This window comes from Trachemys scripta, chromosome 25 (genome assembly GCF_013100865.1).
Source record: "Trachemys scripta elegans isolate TJP31775 chromosome 25, CAS_Tse_1.0, whole genome shotgun sequence".
NCBI classification, from domain to species: Eukaryota; Metazoa; Chordata; order Testudines; family Emydidae; genus Trachemys; species Trachemys scripta.
The window spans coordinates 1998689-2006866 of record NC_048322.1 but is presented as its reverse complement, the minus strand read 5'-3'; the positions used below and the strand labels follow the sequence as shown (position 1 = coordinate 2006866).

General features: G+C 47.5%; 1 non-coding gene across 1 annotated transcript; it reads right to left on the bottom strand.

The window, feature by feature from the left end:
- Positions 1-5795: 5795 nt before the first annotated feature.
- On the bottom strand, positions 5796-5877 carry TRNAS-GCU. Its single transcript has one exon. It is a non-coding gene; the product is annotated as a tRNA-Ser (tRNA).
- Positions 5878-8178: the final 2301 nt, after the last annotated feature.

Genomic DNA, 8178 nt, shown 5'->3' with positions numbered 1-8178 from the left:
AACAGGAGTACTTGTGGCACCTTAGAGACTAACAAATTTATTAGAGCATAAGCTTTCGTGGACTACAGCCCACTTCTTCGGATGCATAAGTGGGCTGTAGTCCACGAAAGCTTATGCTCTAATAAATTTGTTAGTCTCTAAGGTGCCACAAGTACTCCTGTTTGACTTTTGGTTGCTGGACTTAAGAACCTGAGGGAAAAGGTCATTGCCTAGCTTATTTGGAAGTGGGTCTTTTCCTCGTTGTTTATGTTTATGTGTTGGGGCTGCGGACATGACTTCTACTACCCCTTGCTTTACATTGTAATGTAGACACACTGTGAGAGTGCATCTATACTATGATAAAAGTCCTGTGGCCCAGCTGGCCTGGATCTTCTGACTTGGGCTCTTGGGGCTCAGGTTGTGGGGCTAAAAACTGCAGTGTAGACATTTGGGTTTAGTCTGGAGCCCAGGCTCAGAGACCCTTACCCCTCATGGACTCTCAGAGGCTGGGCTCAAGAGTGTCTACACTGTAATTTTAAAACCCTGTAGCACAAGCCCCACAAGCCTGAATCAACTGACCCAGGGTTTGAGAATAGTGACTTGGGTGTGTTTATGACAGCCTAACATTATGTCTACACTATGTCCACACTGCAATGAAATACCCAGGGCTGCCCCATGCCAGCTCAGGCTTCCGGGGCTTGGGCTGTGGGGTGGTAAATTTGCAGTGTAGACATCTCGGCTCAGGCTCAGTACCAGGCTCTGGGGCCCCACAAGGTTGGGAGCGAGTTTAATAAGCAAAAAAGGTAAAATGGCAGTGGAGTATTACCCTGGACTCAGTGGCAGTTCTCAATTGATGTCTCTGCTTTGGGGCAGGGACAATAACATGTCCTGATGCATTTGTTATTTCAAAGGGTGGTTTAGGATTTTTATTCTCACACACAGTGTACAAAGCAGGACTCAACCCAGGGTGTAAACTAAATGAACTGCCCACAGATTCTGGCAGCCACAATGAGCCATTTGGAGTGAGAGCTCAGACCTGCCCCTGTCCCAGAGGGAGGGGGTCATCCGCAAGGGTCTTGGAACACTGACCTATCAGCTCTTAACTCCCAAACTTTCAGTAACTCTATTATCAGTGCCCGTGAGTGTAATTTAAACCATAAGAACAACCATCCTGGGCTAGACCAAAGGGCCATCTAGCTCCGTATTTTGTTCTCTGACAGTAATCAATAGCAGGTGCCCCCAAAGCCAAACAACAAGGCACCAGTGGGAGTTGAACCCATGATCTCCTGTTTAACTACACTGGTCCTTTAGCCAGCTAAGCTATGGTGCCTACTAGTAGTTAAAGCATGGTGTCTGCCCACACCTGACTTCTTGCCAGACCCCACCCGGGCCTGACAAGCTTTGCTTATGTGTTTGGATTCTGCAAAGCGGAGGAGCAGGTGAAGTTTTCCTTGCAAGCTGTGTGTGTGTGAATCTTTGGCCAGGGCTGCACTACAAAGATATTTCAGCAGAATTATATTGCTCAGGTGTGTGAAAAACACACTATACTCCCTCGGTCGGCAGCTATTGGCGGGTGTACACACTGCAATGCCAGGTCTGGAGACAAAACTACCCTGTTTTGGTGACAAAATAAAACCACCTTGATGAGAGGACGAGAGCTTTTTACAGCAGACTTAAATCGACAACGTGTGAGTGTAAACGCTGCTCGTCATTATATCACCATAACTGGCCTCCACCAGTATCCCACATGCCCGCCGTGAACTCGCCTGCCCTGCATTCCTGCTACAGAGGCTGGGCCCCTCCCCTTTCATAGCTCTGGGAAGTTTTGACAGCTGAACCTGCTGCTTTGCTCCATCAGCAAGGAGCAAATCACTGCCGTGGAATGCTGCTCTCTCCCGCACTACCAACACGGAGCAGGTGGCGGGAGCTTCCTCATGGTGGGGGGGCATCGGTGTCCGAACTGTGGTGCCCCCATGATGCTCCTTCCCCAGGACCCCTCACTCACTCCACCCCTTCTCCCTGAGACCCCACCCTCCCACCAACAGAACACCTCTCCCCCCCTTACAGCAGGTAAAAACTGGTGGGGCCATGGCCCTCTAAACCCCCTTGTTCTGACACTCCTGACACAGAGCTAGGCAGGCAGCAGTGTGTGTATGTATATGTATATGTGAGAGAGAAAGACTGCTGTACTGTGCTGAGCTAGTGAGGAAAGTGGGGGCTGATGTTGGGGCTGTCCCCCTCCCCCTGACTCAGGACTAGTTGCTTCCCGCAGCTGTCTGAACTTAGAGACAGTGTGCCCACACACTCACTCTTCCGCAACACACACACTCCCCCAACACACACACTGTCTCTGCCCCCAAACACACTTTCTCTGTCACACACTCTCTGCCCGCCACACACACTGCAGTTGAAAAGCAGCTGGCACTCTAGTAGGATGTCCAAGGCACAATGGGATAGCGAAACCTGCAAACGGTTCCCAAAGCACCCTGCAGCAAGTTGCACAGTGGGATAGCTACCCACAGTGCACTGCTGTCTGTGACAGTCCAAGAGCTGCTAGCGTGGATGTGCTCTGGTGACACAAGCAGCCTAGTGTAGACACGCAACACCAGTTTAATTAAAATGCTTTAACAAAAGCAGCATAACTCTGTATTGTAGATATGGCCTGAGAGTGAGACAAGACCCAGCTCCTATTGGCACCAAAGGTGCTCAGGCACTGAAACTAAAGAACCACAACTTCCTCCATAGCTGGCAGGATTCAAACTTGCCTAGGGAGACCCCAATGGAGCTAGTCCAGCACCTTAACCACTCAGCCACAGCTACTTGCTTTATACAGCTTTCTAACCACACTCTAGTTCTGTTCTCACTGAGTGATTATTTCCAATTATTTCCTCAGACCAGCTTCCACAGCACACTCACTGCTTTGCCATTGTGTAAGTGTGTCTGTGGCTGAACAGCAAGAATTCCTGCTCATTTACCTACCGGCTGGAGAATGATGAGAGTGTATTTGTGGTTAATCATGTTGCTGTAGATTGTTGTCCATTTCCTGCCTTGATAATTCAGACAGTCCCTTTCCCATCATATCCCCAGTGCATCAGTGATTGCAATAGCAGGGGGCAGGTTTTCTCTGGGGCACAGAGCTTTGCCAGGGGGTTGGTGGCTCCTTTCTTTCCTCACCTTGGAATAAACTCAGCTTTTTATTCCACCCTTGATGTTTCATGGAATAACAATGGCAGCATGAAGAAAGAGGTAGGCAGGGCAGGTGCCTCGGGGGAGGGGCAGAGAAGTGAGAGCAGTGGGCAGGGCGGGTCTCAGGGGAGGGACAGAGAGATACAAGTGTTGGGCAGGGCCGGTCTCAGGGGAGGGGGCAGAGAGATGGGGGCAGTGGGTATGGAGGGTCTCAGGGGAGGAGAGGAGTGAGCCAAAGGCAGACCAGCAAGCCTAAGCAAAAGAGGCAGAGCGGAGGTGGGAAGCGGCCAAACGGGAGTGAGGGTGGAGCACAGGTGGGGCCTCAGAGTGAGGAGAATGAGTAATGTGGGGGTGGAGTGGGGAAGCAGTCCCAGGATTTGGGCACCGATGCCCCCCTACTTCTAGGGACCTTCCAGTGCTTGCGCCCAGCCTCTCCTAATGCAAGAGTCACAGGCCACCTATTCTCTGGATCTTCGCTAACCAAGCATCTCCCCAAGCTATGTTGATGGGAGAAGCCCTCCTGTGGACACAGTGCTATCTACACCGGGGTTAGGTTGATCTAACTGAATTGCAATTGTAAATTTTTTTACACCCTTAAGTAATGTCGTTACACTGAACTAATTTTGTAGTGTAGACCTGTAGAATCACACATACACCTTGGGAGGAAAACTTCACCTGTTCCCGTGCTTTACAGAATCCAAATACAAGCAACACTTGTCAAGCTCCCGTGGGGGTTGGCAGGGAGTCAGGTGTGGACAGACGCCATCAATTAATCACAGGCAGACACCATGGTTTTGTGGGATAAAACACCTGTTTTGTAACCAGGAGGTCCTGAGTTCAACTCCCTGTGGTGCCTGGTTGTGTGTCTTTTGGGGCACCTGATATTGGCTACTGTCAGAAGACAAAATAGAGAGTGAGATTGACCTTTGGTCTAGACTAGTATGGCTGTTCTTATGATTTAAATTACCCTTACAGGTCCTGATAATAGAGTTACTGAAAGTTTGGGAGTTAAGACCTTATAGGTCAGTGTTCCAGTCCTCTCAAAATTGACCCCTCCCTCTGGGACAGGGGCGGGTTGGAGCTCTCATACCAAATGCCTGATTGTGGCTGCCAGAATCTGTGACCAGTAGAGAAATACCATTGAGTCCAGGGTAATACTGTGGTTTTACCATTTCCACTTGCTAAACTCCCTCCCAACCTGCTGGGCTCCTAGAGCAGGGTACTGAGCCTGAGCTGAGACACGTACACTGCAACTTTACCGACCAAGCCGCATGACCCTGATTAATCTATCACAGGCCAGCCGTGGGTATTTCAGTGCACTGTAGATGTATCCTAATATTATGTCTACACAGTGATTAAAACACACAGGGCACCTGTTGCAACGCCCGAGTCAGCTGACTCAGGCTTATGGCGTTTGGGCTGCAAGACTATAAAATTATGGTGCAGACATGTGGTCTTAAGCCCAACCTCTGAGACCCCACGAGGGGTGAGGGTTTCTTAACCCAGGCTTCAGCACGAACACAAATATCTGCACCACAGTTTTCAGCCTCACAGCTTTAGTTCCATGAGCCCAAGTCACATGACCCAGGCCAGCCATGCTGCAATCTTTATCTCTAAGGGTATGTCTCCATTGCATTGTAAGCCCAGGTGTGGCTTGATGTGCTCAAACCAACACCTTGGACGCCCCATACTCACGACTGTCATATAATGATGATATGGTTTGTACAAAGTCTGCCTTGTGAGGTATCATTTCGGAAGTCTTGAGCAGTTGAATATTAAGATCTTCTTGCATTCTGTGTGCTAGCATTGTTTGGGAAGTTATGAAGTTTGCTTTGTGTGTGTGTTATTGAAATATGTTATGAGGTTGGGAAATGCCCACCACCAGCCTTTCAGGTGCAACAATGGGAGGAGCCAGACTCACGGCTGGCCCATTAAAGGTATCCACACTCCCAAAGACTATCCCAGGACCCGTGTACAATGCAGACTTCGCTGAGATAGCACGGAGACAATGGACACTGCTTGACTCACATAGCAAAGGAGCTTCCTAGCAAGTTGGAAGAAACTATGAAAGAGGGGAAGAGACATCATGACTTGGCCACTCTCCCCCACAACTCAATACCTGGAAACACACCTGGAGGACAAAGACTGAACTGAAATAATTCACAGTTCAGAAGAGACTAATAATAATGAATTCGAATGAAACTCCCCAAGCAGACTAGTATTGGTTTTTCAGCAGAAAATTTTCAATTTGGGGGATTTTGTTTTCCCAGTCAGACCTTGCCAAGGGAAGCAGAAAGAAAATATTTGAGTTTCTCTTTCAGAACACCTTGGCCTAGACACTCTAGCTGTGGGTCACTGTTGTGGCCTTGCTGAGGTAGGGGGCATTTTAATACTTTGGGGATGTCCCAGGGTGTTTGGGGGAGATTGTGAGTATGTTACCTTTTGAGATAAAAACCAAGAAATACAGAACTCTTTGAAAAATCTGGGATTTAGACATACTTTATTTAAAGCAAGGGAGGTCTGAGATCCTAAGAGGGTTTTTGTTTGCAGGAAGCAACATGGTTTGGTCTTTCATTGTACCAAGAGGGGAGATGGTTGTTTGTAAAGGAGAGGAGAAGACTAAATGTGCACGATGAGGATAGGATTCAAACCCATGCATGCAAAGCAGAATGGATTAGCAGTCCATCACCTTAACCACTCGGCCACCACATCTGACCTATCAAAGAAGGGACAGGAGGAGAAATCTAAGGCCAGGAGAGGTAGGGACAATAAGGAGTTTTTAAATACTAAGTGTAAGCAGGGTCTGAATGAGTTCCCTCTCACATCTAGTGATGAGCTGCGGGAAAGACTTAAGGAACATACTGTGTTTGCATAGACACGCCTACTCTGCCTAGGTATGCAGCAAGTATCCTTTGTATAAAACAAAACAGGTGATTCTGTTTACCTGCAGTCAGCAAAAAAATGATAAAAAAAGGGGGGGGGCATTTTTAAGCAATAATCTGTCCCCACCAAGGGGCTGGGAAATGTTTATTTTGTTTTCTGACACTTTATGGGCAAGCCAGTGGAAGAACAACCCATAAAACCATGGGTCTCCCGTCGCAACAATAAATTGTGCTCTGTGTTTGTGTTGTTTGTCTTGTTATTACCGTTAATTTGGTGGATATTGTAAATTCTTCAGATCTTTTTAATTGTATATCTCATGCTGGCCATTTTGGGACCAAGGGAAAATGTACCCTAATTAAACTTCTTCCACACCGTACTCCGCCACCTCCGTCCAAATGGTCTGTGACACACCATCCCCATGGTGGTCTACCCCCATCCAGAGACTTGTGGGTCTCAATGCAACTGGTTTACAAATGACCATCACTCTGTTCCCCACTGACTGGTATCTCAATACAGCATTTGCTAACTGTTCTCAGTTTACCAAAGTAAGTGAAAGAATGTTGCTATGAGTTATTTCACACTCATTTACATTGGATGGATGGGAATTAAACAAGAACATCTGAAAATGGCGAGTCTCACAAACTACCTCTGGGAAGGTTGAAACTTGTTTCAGGAAGTTGACGCAGTAGCTCAAATTAAATGCTTGGAACATGACCTGGGGCTACTGGATGCGGGGTAGAGGGGACGCGGTTATTACAGGGATTTGTGCTTAGCTCAACTGACCATTTGTTGGGAAACAACAAATCTAATCCTCAAGAATATTACAGAATCCCTTATGAGTAAATTGGTGAACAGGGTAAAGACTATTTTGTGGGGCGAAGCATGTAGCCAGGTTCAACAAGCCCTCACAAATCATCTTGTAAATCTCTTGCAAAATGCCCACCAGGGTTTATGGCCAACTGAGTTGAAGGGGACAAATGGAGCAAATCAATTAAAGGTGTATTGGCCCTTTATAACTACCTGGGAGACAATTTTGAAGGAATGCACACTGAGCCGGTGTACCTTTACTGTTAGAGGCTGAAGGAAAATGGACCTCAGCCACCCATTTACAGACAAGGTTGGGGGGTGGGTGCAAATAGAAATGGTCCCAAGAACCCGTATGGCAAGCAGTAATAACAAATAATGGCACACTGTTTCTCATGAGATCCAAGGTATACTACCCATACACGGGTCTTGCGTGGGTGGGACAGGGAAATACCTGGAAGGGATGGTGCCAGAAACTGCCGCCCCTGCAGTGTTTAGAACCTGTACCCCTCTCAGCATTGGGTGGAACAGGGAAATAAAATTTGTTGGGAGGAATCAGCCGTGCTTAATGGCCAGGTTTTGGAGGGTGAAAAGTGTGTGGAGTGCATGGAATTTGGACCAGGAAACTTTTCCTTGCAGCTGGGAAACGCCAGTTACCAGATTCAGATATCAGCTATGCATCAGCTTAATGTAACTGGACACCCAACGATACCTACTAACTGGATTATGGAACCCACCTAAATGAACTGTGACCATATGATACAGCTACTCCAGGAGGTCCAGGTGGAGCATCGCTGAACACTGATTTTGGAAGCCAAGGGCCTTTGAAGAATGAATGCCTTCCAACTGGCTACTAAACTGATTGTGCCTGGACTAATGTTGCCTGTGCCCTTCAAACAGCCCTAACGAACACTCATTCACTTCTTGGTCATCTTACTCATGTTGTAGGAATGTTATTCCTATTAATTGTAATATTGATCATATTCATGGGGTGTTGAAATTATGTACTGCCTTAGTCTCTCCTCAAAAGCCATATTTGTAAATTAAGTGGCTTACCCCATTATGAGCTGCCTTCTCTCTCTCCTCGTAGCATGGGCAGTAGACCAAGGTTGGTGCCACTAGACATAGCTACCAGGTAACTCGGGAGAGTGGAAGGCCAAAATTGCCGATTAAGCTCTTCTGCTCTGGGCCTACCTGAACCACAGTGACTCCATCTTGAGCACTTTCACCTACTTCTGTGCTAACTACTTACATGTTGCAAGGCCAAAAGATAAGCAGACGAATGGGAACTTTTCTAATTGTAACTGCTACAGAAGGGGGGGGTGG